Source organism: Macrobrachium rosenbergii, chromosome 33 (assembly GCF_040412425.1).
Source record: "Macrobrachium rosenbergii isolate ZJJX-2024 chromosome 33, ASM4041242v1, whole genome shotgun sequence".
NCBI lineage: Eukaryota > Metazoa > Arthropoda > Malacostraca > Decapoda > Palaemonidae > Macrobrachium > Macrobrachium rosenbergii.
In genome coordinates this window covers 12566090-12584288 of record NC_089773.1, presented here as the reverse complement: position 1 = coordinate 12584288, position 18199 = coordinate 12566090, and the positions used below count along the sequence as shown (strand labels likewise).

The window sequence follows — 18199 nt, the reverse complement described above, 5'->3', positions numbered from 1 at the left end:
TTACAAGTGTCAATTTTCTATTTTTTTTACAGGTGTCAATTTTCTATTTTTTTTACAGGTGTCATTTCCTATTATTTTTACGGGTGTCATTTCCTATTATTTTACGGTTTTTTCGGACGTTTTACGGGTATCGACTGATCCAGGAAGACATAACCCTCAACCCCACCCACACAACTGGAAGCCCACGTTTTATCTTCTGAAACACTTGCGGTGAACAACGCCACTCTACTCTAAAGCAATTATCTCTCTAAAGCAATTATCTCAGGCTGTTATCCCAGGCTGTTTAACAAGATTGGAGGTTGAATTTTAGCGAGTGTGGGGTTCAGAGGTGTTTCAACTCTGGATCGTTGTTTGAGAAGATTAACTGAAACTAGTTCCAGATCAGCTGTGAGTTCTTCAGACTCGCATAGGAGAACCATCTGATGTTGGCGCATTTAGTTAAAAATGTGTTAAGACAGGAATGAGTTACTACGAACGAGAAGCGCCGTTATATGTAATGCAGGACATTATTATAGTGCAAAGATTGCAAATGTTATTATAGAACATAAATTGAAAATAGTGGTCCGAATAAAAAGTATTACTAGTGAAGTACATATTTTTTATTTACCTTTACGACACATATTTTTCTACTGGTAATTTCTGTTTTGGTGTACGCTGAAGGATGTTCTTTGATTTTCTTGTGACCTGTAGTTCTTCTTGACCTGTAGTTCTTCAATTGATGAATCAATATTCCTTTTCCTTACGTGGTGGTCTCATATTCAGGGTAAACAACAATTCTTCTGATTTTCTACATTGTGTGTTGTTGACATTGCCTCTTTTGTTGTTGAACATTCCATGTTGTTGCTGAAGTACTTCTGCTTCATAAGTACTTCTACTCAGCCAGTCATTCTTGTAGTCTCTATTCCCTTCACTGCTGGTCTCTGTATTTGAAAATCTTCACCAGAAATTGGCAGCTTTCTCTCAGCCTTGTTTTTGGACATTCCATGTTGTTGCTGAAGTACTTCTGCTTCAGCCCGTCATGATGTTGTTGCTGAAGTACTTCTACTTCAGCCAGTCATTCTTGTAGTCTCTATTCCCTTCACTGCTGGTCTCTGCATTTAAAATCTCCACCAGAAGTTGGCAGCTTTCTCTCGGCCTTTTAAGTCTAGACAACCATCGTATTTCTTCACAGATTTCGCCCTGAAAGAATAAAATGACATGCTTTATGCGTTATAGATCTAGTTTCTTATGAAAATTAAATTTTCTTATGCGTTATAGATCTAGTTTATGAAAATTAAATTTTCTTATAACAAAAGCCAAGATAAAATATTATGAATGAGAAGCTTTACCTAGAACTTTTTGATAAGTCAAAACACTTTTGCGTAAAAAAATTAGAATCTAATTAATTCATAATTACAAGAATTCTTCAAAGTTTAAAATATTTAGTACCTTAAGTCTTAAAAACCAATTTTGTAAGTTTAAACTGCAGTAAGTTAAGTTTCTTACAGTGGATATAAAACGGAACATGAAGACTACACGAATGAAAAGTACATAAAAGTGCATTAACATAACTCACCATAATAAACATGGTTCCTAAGCAAGAAGTTGGTAGAGACAGTTCTGTAGATTTCCTGCAGCAACACAAGTCTTGTAGGTAAGGGAAACATGCATCTCATCATTCAACAAATATTCTTTCAGTCCACGCACTCTTCTATCACGTCATAATGATCGCCGAATCCAGTGCAGTAATTTAACAATATATCCTCTCTTGTAACTCCACATTGTTTCTTGAATTTAGTAATAACCTGAAATAGAAAGTAATGAATTAGTAAACAAATTACTTTAATTGTTGAGTGTTGGCTTTATTAAAATTAATGGTTCTAGTAAAAATTATGGTTTCAGCAAAATTTTGTAGTATTCAGTAGATAAATTACACAAAATCAAATATCAAAGAAAACTAATTCATTAAAGGACTTTTGATTTTGTTAACCAGGTAACGCTAAAAGAATAATTGTGTAATTGAAAAATATATATGTTGACCAAATTATTAATGCTAAATGATTAATAATGATATAATTCAAGAACTCGGTATATCTGAATTAGATAACTCCAGTTAAATATACTTTACACTGAACTTTTTACAGGAGCTCACTTTTCAGTCTCACACTTCAGCTTACACACACAAAATAAGTCTTAGCGATGAACATTACTGATGAATTGCATTTAAAATTTGGATATTGGTAGGCCACTTAGTTGCTTGATTCTTGCATTTTCCTAGTGATTAGAAGCCATAAGTTTCTGAAATATTTGTGGTTATTAGAATACATTTAGCTGAAATGTACATCTTAGTTTCATATACTTTATATATTCTATTTTGACGCATACTAATAACCTTAAGTATGCCTCAAAATAAGAAAAACAAAAGCCTCAAAGAAAAACACAAACCTTGAAATAAAGAAAAAAAAAAAGTTAAAAGCCAAAAACAGTCTCAAGCCTAAAAAGCAAAGTCTCAAACCAAAAGCCTAAAAAAAAAAAAACCAAAAGCCTAAAAAAACAAAGTCTCAAACCAAAAGCCTAAAAACAAATCTCAAACCAAAAGCCTAAAAAACAAACCAAACCAAAAGCCTAAAAAAACAAAAAACAAAAAGCAAAAGTCAAAGTCTCAAACCAAAAGCCTAAAAAAAAAGTCTCAAACCAAAAAGCAAAAAACAAAGTCTCAAACCAAAAGTAAAAAAACAAGTCTCAAACCAAAAGCCTAAAAAAACAAAGTCTCAAACCAAAAGCCTAAAAAAACAAAGTCTCAAACCAAAAGCCTAAAAAAACAAAGTCTCAAACCAAAAGCCTAAAAAAACAAAGTCTCAAACCAAAAGCCTAAAAACAAAGTCTCAAACCAAAAGCCTAAAAAAAGCCTAAAAAAACAAAAGTCTCAAACCAAAAGCCTAAAAAACAAAGTCTCAAACCAAAAGCCTAAAAAAATCTCAAACCAAAAGCCTAAAAAAACAAAAGTCTCAAACCAAAAGCCTAAAAAAACAAAAGTCTCAAACCAAAAGCCTAAAAACAAAAGTCTCAAAAAAGCCTAAAAAACAAAGTCTCAAAAAAAGCCTAAAAAACAAAGTCTCAAACCAAAAGCCTAAAAAACAAAGTCTCAAACCAAAAGCCTAAAAAAAAAAGTCTCAAACCAAAAGCCTAAAAAAAACAGTCTCAAACCAAAAGCCTAAAAAAACAAAGTCTCAAACCAAAAGCCAAAAAAAAAACAGTCTCAAAACAAAAGCCTAAAAAAAGTCTCAAAACAAAAACCTAAAAAAAACAGTTTCAAACCAAAAGCCTAAAAAAAGTCAAAACAAAAGCCTATAAAAACATTCTCAAAACAAAAGCCTATAAAAACATTCTCAAAACAAAAGCCTAATAAAAAACATTCTCAAAACAAAAGCCTAATAAAAAACATTCTCAAAACAAAAGCCTAATAAAAAACAGTCTCAAAACAAAAGCCTAAAAAAACAGTCAAAACAAAAACCTAAAAAAAACAGTCTCGAAACAAAAACCTAAAAAACCTCAATAAAACAAAAGCCTCTTAAAGACAAAAGCCTAAAGAAATAAAGCTACAACAAAAGCCCAAGCCCCCTCAAAACATACTAGCCTCAAATCATACTAGACTCAAATAGGCACAACCTTTAGTTGAAATAACCATTGCCAGTAGTTTAACTTAATCTCAAATTAGAAATTTTTTTTTTTCAAATGTAACTAATTTTAGGTAAGCCTACAGTTTCTAATTGCACGTGAATATTAAACTTAATTCAAACAGATTTATGTCAAGTGTCACCACTGCAGCCTGGCATCTAATCCTCAAATATAAATTATGTAAATGGCTTACTCAAGAATTAATGACATAATCTGAACCTTAGAGCATCTAATGCATTAGAGGTTTTGTTAATATAGCCTAACACTACACCAGAATACACATCAGAATGAGACAGAACTCAGAAACCAACACAATCCCTTACCTGGACATCGTGGTACTTGAATTTTTGAAATATTCAAGAGAGCTACTTCGGTCTTTAAAACTTGTAACGTTGAAATCTTCAATAGTTAGCAGAACCTTTTCTGCCTTAGGTGACCTCAAAGTATTTACCTGTAATAAAATATTGCTGTTAATGTTCAGAGTTCTGAGTAATTCGTAATTACTTGAAAACAGTATAAGATATGTACCTGAAATTCATAGAATATTTAGAAAATTAAACTGGCATCTTACCACTACTGGAACTTAATTCATTCCCTTTATACTGTACCTTAAGACCAACTATTCTACTACTATTATAACCACAGTACCCCACAGCAACCACCTGCTACCAAGACTAACCAATTTAAGCCTAGACAATAATAAAAGCTTAAATTAAAGCTTTACTTGAAATATTTACCTTCAGGTTACAGGTTTTATATTAAAAGTCAGGACAAAGTTACTTCCAAAAATACATTCCTATGAAGAAGAGTTTAAAAAATGGAAATCACAAATGGATGGGACATGCCACAGTAAGACCCAGGAAAATCTGGTTGGATACAGCAGTTTTAAAACTATAAAAATGTTGAATGAAAATAGTTTTTCACGTCATCTTTAATTTGTGGTGCGTTCTGAAATCATGAGGTTCCTCTCAAGGAGTTAAGTGCACTAAGAGCCTGTTGCAATTAATTTTTCAGTTCAAAAGATATTTCTCTCACCTTTTACAACTGGGAAATTTCAATTTTGTGTTGCAATGCAGTCCTTACTAGTTGGGAAATCAATACTCTATAAACCCAAACTTTGTCAGATTAAAATCTGCACTTCAATCATTCTTCAGGTTCATTCAAACGTTGGCAAACGTAACCTGTAAAATAAAAAAACAGTCTTATAATAACCTTCATAAAAACTCTAGCACAATTATGTAAAATTTAGACAACTAGGACTCTCCATATACAAATGGTTCGTTTGGAAAATTAACACTAGAATCAGACTATTTCAATACAGTTTTGTATAATATATTATGGCAAAATAGAGATATTGTTTTTAATCTTAAGAGATTTCAAGGAGGGATTCACTTTCAAATACTTTCAAATACGTTTAAAGCCTTATAGTAAGAATTAAGCATTAGGTTTCGCAAAATCGTCTTTTAAAAATAGCTCAAATTATTTTTAAAACTAGTTCAAATTGTTCTCAAAATAAAGTACTTTTAAGATAATCAAGTGATGAAACTTCTTGACATTAAAGTTTTGTGGCCTGATACATTCCCACCCATTTTAATTGAAGATTGTCTAAATACAGATTTTCTCTATTAAATATACACAACAGAAAAACCTGAAAAATATTTCTTTGCAAATCAACTATTTCAATACAGTTTTGTAAAATCCAAAACATACTGCACTTAATACTTCGCATCAATATTCACTGAAATTTTGGCCACTATCTCATTATTCGCTTTTGGAGCCTAGAATGCTTCATAATCCACTGATTATGCATTGTTGCCTATTAAAAATAAATAACAGAACAGTTTTTGAAACTTTGTCAGACTAAATTATTTAAGACACTAAACTGTCCTAGTGCTTCATATTACAAATCATGTTTGTATCCCATCAGAAAAATGTTCTTAGTACTACCACAAGTCCAACCTATGCTTAGTTTTATCACATTTACAAGTTACTTCCAATTAAACCACTTAAACATACTAGACACAACCTTGCAATCTCGACATTTATCAGTCAAAATATTACCTCATTCCCATTGTTGCAGTAATATGGTGTACTGAACCATATTGGTTGATAATCAAAATATCAATAATTACTGGACAGTGACAAAACAGTTAAAAACACTGTGGAAATTTGCAAATATAAGACGAACATACCAATTAAACACAAAAATCACTTTAATAGTAAATTATAAAATTCAAAATATCGAATGAAAATTTAGAAGACGTGTCACTAGGAACCTTAAAAAAAAACCTGAGTAACATCAGGCAAAATAACGTAAAGTACCACTAAAGAAAAATGAACATCGAAAAACTTCAAAAATATAAAATTCAACGCTGAAAAAAGCTGATAAAACTGGAAAAATAAACCGCATTTAAGTATAAAACCTCCGAAACTTAAAACTGAAAAATAGTTATAAAATATCCAAAACATAAGCCAAATAAAAAATGGAAATAGGAAAAACCTATGTAAAATTAACACTTGAATGTTCCACACACAACCTGAATCAGATCTTCAAAGACTGGGAAGCAACGCCGTAATACTGAAAAAAAAAACCCTGCTTTTTCTTTGCTGGAAAAAACTCAAAGCCTTTGCAACTTCAACTCGAAAATATGAAAGACATCCATGGACAATGAAAACACCCACCGATGAAAATTAAAGCTTTTAAACTTGGGAAATAATCCCTTCAAAATTATCCCTAAAAATAGCGACTACTAACCACTAGCATAGCCCAAGTTCATAAAAATCTGAATAGTAACACCTCAAATTGTTACCTAAGAAATCGCTATCTAAAATAAAAAAAAACCATTGAAAATATATAAATATCCATGGAATATCAAAACACGAAAAGCTTAAACAAAAGCCACAATCAACTAAATTTTAAAGCCTGTATGAATAATTAAATTCTTGAAACACATCCCATCTAATAACACTTCAAAATATGAATCTAAACAAATGGCCTGCAGTGACAAGGCATTCGAAAATCTTGTCACTGAAAACAAAAAAATGAAACCCAGGTAGCGGTTATGAAACTGTCTTAACCAAATGCACTAATTCACCAACAAAGGTTGTTGCAGTAATATGGTGCAGTGAACTAAACAGGACTATATCAGAGTACCAGCAATTCTTGGATTATATACCAGTTAACCCGACCGAAAATACCACTGAAATTGTAAATAAAATTTGAAATATCACATGAAAATTTAGTGACCTTTTAAGATCTAAACTCACGAATTATAAAATTAAATGCTAGAAAAACTTTACAAGATTTGGAAAATCAAGTCGCATTTAAATACAACAGACGTATTGGATAAACTACAAATATTTAAAAAAATTAAAAAAAGTGGAAACTACACGAAAACCCTATGTAAAACGAACACAATGCACCAGTGAAAACCCATATCACACATTCAGAGACTGGGAAGGAACACTGTAAACACTAGAAAAACCCACTAAAAATGATTTTTCCACTATAAAAACCTCAAAACTTTCCCAACACTTCTGGAAAATATCTGGCATCCATGGAACATGAAACAAACGATGAAAATAAAAATTATTTAACTCTGTAAGTAATCCCTAAAAAATAGCAACTACTAATAATATAGCCAAAGAAATCCCTAAAAAATAGCAGCTACTAATAATATAGCCTAAGTAATCCCTAAAAAATAGCAACTAATAATATGGCCCTAGTAATCCCTAAAAAATTGCAACTACTGGCTGCCAATATAGCCTAAGTCCATGCTAAAAAATCTGAATTATAATAGGCTAAATTACTTACAGGAAAATCACGATGTATAACACCACAAAGAATATAAGCCGTTATCAGCTAAATTTTAAAGCCTATATAAAAAAACGCGATTATTCGAATCCTTAGTAAAAAATATCCACTTCACTAAAACCACAGATTAGACGAAATCACAACTATAAAACCGCGGAATTATATACAAACTGGATGCCAATATGAAAACACAACTTCATAAATACGGAAAAAGTATATAAAACTTAAACACTTATTCAAGCACTTTAAGATATTTCACGTCCCTTACGAAAGCTCTAGCGCAAAAACCTCTGAAAAACCGGCTCAAACCCTTGACCTCAGATAAACAAGGATCCCGGAGGCGAGGAAATCATGGTCGCCATTGAAACTTTGCTTTGGTGGGTTGTGTCCTTTGAGACAAGTAACGCCATCTATATTTTGGTTTTGTAGTCAGTGTTTCTCGAGATGAAACGTAATTTTTAATAGCAGATTCCATTGCTACTTGAGATATCGTAATTGAACAATGTATTGTGTACTTTTTAAAATGTTAATTTGACTTGAATCATATGCAAAATGGCTTATTTTTACATTTTTTAATCTTGAAAGCACGTTAAAACGAAGAAGAAGAAGAGGTGCTTCCCTTGTATAGGTCTAATAACGATAACATCATACACATAAATGTACACAAATAAATTAATATATCCATAAAATACCCTCATCTTTATCTTCAATATTCGGGTGATGGCTCAACATATTCTGATACATCCGGAAAAGTTATCGTAGAATTTATACATACATTTTCTCTTGTGTAAACAATAGTACCATTTTCTATGAATTGGTTAAAGGGAACCTTATCTCAGAGATTAGGCAACCTACGTCATCAGATTATGGAGAAATTACTAATTACATCTATTTGTTTTCATAAGGATATTCCATTCAAGAGCTAACGCCTATTGAAAATATGCACAGTCTAAAAATACATATAAAACTGTATTAAAATTAATCGAGGCCCCTCCCAAAAAATATTTAAAATGAACAGAAGGAGCTTTCAAAATATATAATTCATATTAGTGTTTTTTTGTTGGGGGGGGGGAGGTCTCAGAATGAAATTTAGCCCTATGGCCAGTTGATTGAAACTGAAATCGTTAAGAGTTGAGATGGACCTAAAGTATCACTTTAGTCATCAATTACATCAACACGACTGCCTAAACTTGACTTAGTAAACGATGCAATGTAACGTAAAGCCATCTAGTGACGTTTCGACGAAGTCATCACCAAGGATTCTAAAGCAACTGTTGTCAGTTTGAATTTTCCTATTTTGAGTTTATTATGCTTGGGAGGAGAAAGAGAATTTTCTTTCGCGTAATAAAACCATAGAAAACGCTGGTTTATGGCAGACTCCTGGTTTTTATTTACCTCACGCTGTTTCATTCTAAAATGATTGAATTTTGGAAGGGGTGAGTGGTTTATATACCGTTAATTAAATATGGCATGAATTAGCAACATACGATCAGGCTGAAACACTAAACAGAATAGTTTTAGTATATAATTCTCTCTCTCTCTCTCTCTCCCATAATAGACAAGCCTCCTCCCATTTTAGATTACGTCACACCCGATGTTTAATCAGATAATATTAATATTAGTTTGTCAATGAAGTGTTAAATATTTTCATATCAGGTTTCTTGTTCACTAACTCTTTGTTACTTATTACCACTTTAAGCCATTTTTTGTTTTGTGAATAAAACACGGAGCTACCACTTTGCAAACATGACCTTATACCAGTATCAAAGCAACTGCGATTCTTTCTTTATACTTATCAGAAAAAACTCATAATATTAGAGCCATCTATTGTGGCTTCAACAACAGGATAGGCTCAAAAATCTGTTAATTTTCGTTTATCGTCCTTACAATGACTGAGAAAGTTTTCGTTCGTCAGTTAGACCACTAAAGAAAACGAATATCTTTGGTAGACTGTTGAGATTTTGGTGTGGCTGAGTCACTAGCTATGTGTGTGATTTCTAAATACATTGAGAGACTGATATTAATCAATTATGGCTGTAAAAGTAGGCGTAAAGGTGTTTACACGAGAAAGAAAGGTTATGTCAGTCAAATTATTGATATACTGCAATTATTGTTTCTCCGTGAGAGATATTAGGAGACAATTAATTGGACGGAAAATGGAGGAGTTGAATTTGTTAGATAAATCTCTCTCTCTCTCTCTCTCTCTCTCTCTCTCTCTCTCTCTCTCTCTCGGAAGAAAAATTATCCTAATGCAGTATACCTAACGGAACATCCTGCCAAAATGGTGGATCTATTTTGTCTAATAAAAATCTCTCTCTCTCTCAATTACATATGTGTAATTTATTATTTCAAAAATGTGTCTACGCTTAGCAGTTATGATTAAATTTACTCTATACTGTATCTATAATAAGAATTGAAAAGTTGCATTAAACGACAGTGGTTGAACATAGTTCATGCTTTTTAAAATTTACACATGAAACCCCACCCTTTTAAATGTTAGAAACTCTACGGACTTTGCAACTCACGTTTCATTTACTATTTATAAACCACGGCTAATGCAGCAGAATATATATATATATATATATATATATATATATATATATATATATATATATATATATATATATATATATATATATATATATATATAAGTTTTTGAGTTTATTTAAGTTTCTCAAAAGGTTTGCAATAACACACACGTGTATATGTACACTCATACACTTTTAAATCTAACACATTTAACCAATAGTGAGCAGTCCATGTTAAATATTTATTTACATGAAGATGTTAATTCATATTTTTTAAATTTAACATGTAAATTAAATACAAGAGATAAATCTTCCATCATATTTTGACTAAAAGTAGCTTCAAGTAATAAAGCAACTTTATTAAAAGTAAAGCCAAGCCTAAAAAAAATATTTTTTTTAAAAGTTCATCACGTAATTTCTGACGGCAAAATTCACCGAGACGAGAGTAAAAAAAAAAAAATACCAGGCACTTTTAGAGCCCTATGCAAATGGCAGGCAACTCCTGCAGTTGGTAACTTTGCAATGTGTTCGAGTTTATAGGACATTGGGCTTAAAACTTTTCCTCAGAGACATATGCAAATATCCCCGGCAAGTTTTTTGACACCGTTTTTGGGGGGGTGAATAAAAAAAGGAGGGTGGGAAGTTTTTTATAGGAAAAAAGGGCCACATATGAGCTGGGAAAATGTCTCTATTTCTAGAGAGTCTCGGAGGGTGGATTTTTATGGCATTAATTTTGAAGGTTTTCTTTCCTTTTGGGAATACAGGAAAGTTGACTGACCTGAGGGGTAAGCGTTTAAGATTTTAGATACACACATACACACACACAGGTCTACACACACACACACATATATGTATGTCCCTTCTACTCAGAAAACCATACACAGAATGCCAAGCCCTCTCACAAATAAGTGCCACTCGCCTGCACCTTGAAAGCACTTGAGCACTTCCTGAATAAAAAGTCTCTAGGTTGAGCCAAACTTGCAACCCATCTCGAAATACGGAATTTTTCCAGGAAAGTGTCGAAACAAGAAACAGGGAGCTCAAACTGGCCTTGAATGCGGGTAATGGGCTTATCGTATTTCAAAACTCCTTTGCTCCAAATGGAAGATCCTGCAATATTCATCTCTATTCTTCTCTCTTGAATCTTATACTGATTCAGATAGCTGCCTCGCTAACCACACTTCCTTTTATTTATTTCTTTTTATTTGCCTGCAAAGCGTTTTATCAACTTTGTGGATTGCAACCGTGCTTTCAGAGGAGAGACAATTTCAGTTATACGTCGTTATAAAACATCAAAGGATTTTGCGGACAATTTTTTCCCCCATTTTCAGAGAAACCTAGTCATATTTTCAGTGTGCTTTCGTTCTCTGTATATATCTGTCATTGTACAGAGAGAGAGAGAGAGAGAGAGAGAGAGAGAGAGAGAGAGAGAGAGAGAGAGAGAGAGAGAGAGAGAGAACTCGCCTGTCTGGCAAGCATATAAAATATTCCTGCGCCGGCACCGAGGGAATCACACCTACGTAAGAAACTGATCACAGGGCAGTGGAAGAAAAAGAAACGCTGATTTCTCTCGTCCAATTAATGTTATTTGTGAAGGATATTGATATCTTATTCCAACCAAGGCCAGTTCTTTATCGATACAATCATTTTCCCTCGATAAATTGATTGTTCTTTGTCCGAATAAACCGGGTTTGCCTCTGTTAGTTCCTGGATGCAATGGGTTACACCTAACAAGTATAAAAATATATATTTTTTTAAACAGAAAAAGCAAAAAATATATCATCTTTAATATTATTTTATTGAAGAAAATCTGACGGAAGACATTAGGATGAAAAAGGTTGAATTGGATATATATGCATATATATAAACATGTATATTGTATATGTATATATAAATATATATAAATATATATATATATATATATATATATATATATATATATATATATATATATATATATATATATATATATATATATATATAATATATCATGCCCAAAAACTATATAAATCTTTAAACAGGTGAGTAAAATTTTGCCTAATAAACCAAAAATATATACTCTTTAAGCTAAGCAAAAACTCAAAAATAATAAATGCGTGTGTGTATATCCTTTCAAAATCATATCGTCTTCAAACACAAAGCCATAAAATATAAAATTTTAAAAATACATGCATATCTAGGCCCCCTTCCCCCGGCCCCAACAAAAATAGCCTTTGAAGAGAATACCCTCATTTTCTTCTCAGTAAAACGAAAACTTTCCAGTCGCGTTCAAACGCACCCCTGGTATTAAGCTTTTACGACCGGCGATATTTTAGACCCCAAGACTAAAAGTTTCTTGTTCAACAGACATAACAGTAACGTTCAATGACGATTATAACTTTCGTTCTTGCAGTTCCTGTTTTATAGCCGAATTCAACCACCCCTCTGTCTTTCAGGAAGGTTCTTTATCTAATGGGCTGTTACAAAGGATAACTTAATAAGCGGAAATACGTTTCGTAAGGGTGGAATTAAACTAGAGTGAAGCGTTTATGAAACAGTAAAAGGAAAAATAAAGGGAAGTAAAGTTTGGGACGAGGAAGGAGTAAAATACAAGAATTGGTCTGGACTGTTATGCGCTCTTACAAAGCAGCTCTTTGTGACTCGCTGTTAGAGCATGCGTACACATTATCTTACAAACACACACACACAATATATCTAATATATATATATATATATATATATATATATATATATATATATATATATATATATATATATATATATATATATATATAGATATATATATAATCGTATTGACTGCCTTAGAATCAGTTACGAAGCCATAAAGTCATTGGAACCATAAAATATCTAATTAAAAATATACAAAAGAGTAAGAAAACTGCAACTAAATTATATATATGTATATATATATATATATATATATAAATATATATATATATATATATATATATATATATATATATATATATATATATATATATATATATATATATATATATATATATAAATGAGCATCAAAAATCGTATTGACTGCCATAGAATTAATTACGAAACCATAAGGTTATTGGCACCATAAACTACCTAATTAATCCTACAGAAGAATAACAAAGCTCCAACTGAATTATTCACAGCATTCAGCAACTGCCCAAATTTCGATCAAGGCGCGGAGAACACCCTGAACAGAAGAGATTTTCGGGCGGCTAAAAATGTTCCTCCCAATTTGAGAGCCTCTAATAAGCGTCCCTTTTCATTTTGGGGTCTTAATTATGCCTCTCAACCCTACAAAGTTAATTATTTCCCGTTTGATTTCCGTCTGGGCCGCATTCTCAACTAGGAGGAAGGAAGATTAACCCCTGAGGAGACCCGTCTTTTCATTAACCCTCTCTCTCTCTCTCTCTCTCTCTCTCTCTCTCCCTCTCAAAAGCTTTAGTTTTATGGTGAGTGGAATATAACATGTCAAGTATATCTATGACAGAAAAATTTAATTTTACTGTTTTTCGAAAATAATTTGCCTCGCTTTGTGTATAAGAGAGAGAGAGAGAGAGAGAGAGAGAGAGAGAGAGAGAGAGAGAGAGAGAGAGAGAGAGAGAGAGAGAGAGACCACCAAGTTCACATAATTTAAAACGTCGAAGGAGAGAGAGAGAGAGAGAGAGAGAGAGAGAGAGAGAGAGAGAGAGAGAGAGAGAGAGAAAACCACGAGAGAGAGAGAGAGAGAGAGAGGATTAATCACGTGTTTCATTAGACAACTGAAAAAGCACAATTAAGTCTCAGATCATTAAGGGCCGTCTTTCTATGGCAAAGGGAACAACTCATTCTTCAGTGGAAGGATTAATTAAATATTTTTAATAACTATAAACTCAATAAATGAACAGTCCAAATGGTTTATTTATCTCAGGCCTAAGCAAGGCATGAACATAAACAAATCGAGTTTTCTGTACAGCGTATAATAATCAAGGCCACCGAAAATAGATCCATCTTTAGTTGGTCCTGGTATAATGCTGTATGAGCCGGGGTCCAGGAAACTTTAACCACGCCCCGGTGGTGGCCTGGCCTATATCGTTGCCAAAAGCACGATTATGGCTAACTTTAACCTTAAATAAAATGAAAACTACTGAGGCTAGAGGGCTACAATTTGATATGTTTGATGACTGGTGGGTGGATGATCAACATACCAATTTGCAGCCCTCTAGCCTCAGTAGTTTTCGAGATCTGAGGGCGGACAGAAAAAGTGCGGACGGACAGACAAAGCCGGCACAATAGTTTTCTTTTACAGAAAACTAAAATTAGTGAAAAATCATTAAATTTAACCAGGAAGAAATTGAGAGGATGTTTGATAGTTGAGATATATTAATAATATTAAGAATCGCCATAAGAGTTTATTAATAAAGGATGCCACCAAGTAGGCATTAATTAAGGCATATATCTCGTTAATTACAACCAGCTTGAAGGGAGCAATTAGCCTTAATTAGCTCTGTACTACATGGAGTCATGCAGACTGTCTCTCTCTCTCTCTCTCTCTCTCTCTCTCTCTCTCTCTCTCTCTCTCTCTTTAATATGCTATACAAACTATGGTGGTTTGAATTAAGATCACATGTTATAAAATTTTTTTATATTGTATTGAATCATACAAATCTCTCTCTCTCTCTCTCTCTCTCTCTCTATATATATATATATGTATATATATATATATATATATATATATATATATATATATATATATATATATATATATATATATATGGTCTATATACATATTTAATATCTGATAGAGAGAGAGAGAGAGAGAGAGAGAGAGAGAGAGAGAGAGAGAGAGAGAGAGAGAGAGAGAAAAGCGAATGATGAAAAATAAAAAACCAATACTGAAAGATGCAAATTATCTCCATCAAGCCAACCCCGCCTCATCCCCAAAAAAAAAAATTGACAATACAAAAAAATGCCTCGAAAAACAAAAAATCCATTGACGGTTCTTAATTGGTCTAATTACGGGTGCCCGTTATCTGCGACCAATTTAAAAAAACTCGGTAAAATGGATTTTAATGGCTTCAGTTTTATCGGAATCCCTTTGATATTTCGTTTCACTCTCTCTCTGCAAATGACGAGGTATGCTTAAGATGAGTGGCGGAACAGATATTCCCTATTTTTAGGATCGATATTCTGCTGGGAACTGATATATATATATATATATATATATATATATATATATATATATATATATATATATATATATATATATATATATATATATATATATATATATATATATACAATATATATATATATATATATATATATATTTATACAATGTATAAAATAACATACATCCTTTCTACCTCGCAAATGGACAAACCCTATCACATACACCACAACTCCATAGCTGCTCTTAAGCCATGAGAATTTTGGAATTAAAAAAAGAAAGAAAAAAAGAAAGAAAAAAAAAACCTCTGGAACATTATTCCAGTCCTTTGGTAACCGCCTGAAACATAATTTTCCACACTCATGCACTTAATGAAAGCTCTAAATTGCCAAAGAGCAACCTGGCCGGAAGGAAATGGACCCCGAAAAAGAGAAGATGAGAAAGTGAGAGCCGCGAGAAAGCGAGAGAAAGTGAGAGAAAGCGTTGGAGGGGGAGGGGGGAGGAGGAGTTAGTGGTCCGGTAGCTAAACATTACTCGCTCTTAAATTTTCTAATTAACTCTTTAGGGGCAACCGAGACTCCCATTTTCTTTGTGTGGCGTTTTCTTTGCGATGGTGTGACTGAGGGGTAACGGTGGCATCTTTGTTAATATAATTCTTACTCAATATAAATAAATATCCTAATTGATATTTTTGAGGCATCCTATGCTTATTTTTCTTTAAATTTAGATATGCCATTTTCTTAATAGTGCTGGCAAAAAGGAGTAATATTAAATTCCTGGCATCCTTAAAAATGAAAAATTTTATACATAACCCAATGAAAGATTAAAGTAAATTAATTAATATATTATTAATATTATATTTTTATCAATGCCATTAAATATAAACAGCTAAATAAATACTTTAATTTACCCAAACTCACGAAAGTAAACAGAAAAAGAAAAATTACCAGTCCTTTACACGTATCAAACATGAGATAATTCTGTAGCAATTTCCACCAGTTATATCAATTACTTCCTCATAACCCCCACCAAACAAAACCTGTTAAAATCAACTCCTAAAAAAAGTAAACAAAAAGGTTTATTTCAAGTGTTTAAAACAATGATTAAACCAACAGACGTTGCCAGCATTCAATAGACTGTTGCAAACAATGATTAATTTCTTTGTAAAATAAACGTATGCAAATCCATTCGGGTTTTTCTCGACGCTGGTGCGTTATTTAACAGTGTTGCTTTGATAGGACAGGGGGGATGTATATTGCTTTACAGGGTAACCTGATGGAGCTATGTAAATTTGGTGTTATTATTATTATTATTATTATTATTATTGTTGTTATTATTATTATTATTATATGAATTTTAGACCAGAATTTGGAGATGTTATACCATTGAAATTTCCAGGCCATATATTATAATTAATAATAATAATAATAATTTTAACTAATAATGAAATTTCCAGGCCATATAATAATAATAATAATAATAATAATAATAATAATAATAACAATAATAATAACTATTATTATTATTATTATTATTATTATTATTATTATTATTATTATTATTATTATTCTTTCCTTTACCTACATTCAACGTAACACACCACAGTCCCCATTTCAAAACTCAACCTTAATTCAACGATTCTACCAAGCGTTACACAACCACCATTGGGAGAACAAAGAACAATTGAATTGCATTAAAAGCATTATTGCAAATGCCAGCACAGTCCATTACGCTCCGAAAGCTTGAAAGAAAGCGTGCTTTCTTTTTTTTTTTTTGCCTCTTTCACCCGGAAGACGTGGGGGGGCCAATATTTCACTTTCTTTTGGAATTAGGGTTTGGACAAGTTAATGGAATAAAGCTGATTTGTGGAGTTTGGAAGAATTCCATTTTTAAATTGGTTTATTGTTACTGGGGATGAGGTATTGCCTTGGGTCGGTCTCTCTCTCTCTCTCTCTCTCTCTCTCTCTCTCTCTCTCTCTATCTTGTAGTTATCATACACTCCTTTCTCTTGTACAAATATAAACATATATAAACATGAATAAATATATGCATCCTTTTATCAAAAGATTTTATGTCTCTCTCTCTCTCTCTCTCTCTCTCTCTCTCTCTCTCTCTCTCTCTCTCTCTCTCTCTCTTTTCTCCGTAGTTATCATACACCCTTTCTCTGTATAAATAAAGATAGATATAAATAGTTACAAATATAAATCAAAATATGTAAATTTTCACTTTATACTCTCTCTCTCTCTCTCTGTGTTCTCTTTCGTAGTTATCATACACCCTTTCCTCTTGTACAAATATAAAAAGATAGAATTAGACAAATAAATATGCATACTCTCTCTGCCTCTCTCCCCTCTCTCTCTCTCTCTCTCTCTCTCTCTCTCTCTCTCTCTTTCTGTTATAATTATGGAATTGTACAAAGAGAGAGAGATGAAGAAACGAAACAGCTAAAAAGGAGAATGAAACCACACAGGAAATATGACTATTTCTCATAAAGAAAAAAAAATGGTCCCAAATGTCATCACTATCAATAACTTCCACATTTTAACTCACAAGAACCAAAATAAGACTATCACCTTCGTGTCTTCAGATAGATAACAAAAGAAAATAAAAAATAGAAGAAATACTGTAACATACAACCACATGGGGCTATTTAGGGGATAAAAAAATATATAAATTCATACCTATTTACAAAACTGCGCAGCCCGCATCAAATCGTTCAGAAAAATCACGCCGAATATAATGACGTACCACTCTCGGAAATCGAGACCGCGACAAACGGCCATCGTGATTTCGGAAAACAATACAGCATTTTGGACGCAGGCAAAAAAAAAAAAAAAAATGGCAGCGTTCATAAATTAGTTTCACTTATTCCCCCATGAAAATTCGCATTTGGAAATTATCGAACATTTCTGCCGGGCGTAACTTTGTGAGCAATGGTGCCATTAACACAAACACTGACAGTCTCCCCCCACCCCCAACTGCTTTTGATACAAATGGTCAGAATGAGAATAGTTCGCGATCGTTTTTAAATCGACGGTTTGGCCGGGGATGTTGAGGGAATCTATA

At 32.6% G+C, this 18199-nt stretch overlaps 1 long non-coding RNA gene across 5 annotated transcripts in view; it reads right to left on the bottom strand.

Moving 5' to 3' along the window:
• Positions 1-1048: 1048 nt before the first annotated feature.
• The window catches only part of LOC136855934 (uncharacterized), a 180182-nt gene continuing 163031 nt past the window's right edge, over positions 1049-18199 (bottom strand). For 2 of the 5 annotated variants that reach the window (XR_010858180.1, XR_010858181.1), the window contains 5 exons: positions 4693-4838; positions 3981-4108; positions 2115-2277; positions 1556-1784; positions 1049-1179 (listed from right to left, as the gene is read on the bottom strand). This is a non-coding gene — a long non-coding RNA (uncharacterized lncRNA). Of the gene's footprint in view, positions 1180-1555; positions 1785-2107; positions 2278-3980; positions 4109-4692; positions 4839-7471; positions 7756-18199 lie in introns of those variants that run through there. The other 3 variants (XR_010858183.1, XR_010858179.1, XR_010858182.1) reach the window with 3 other exon arrangements.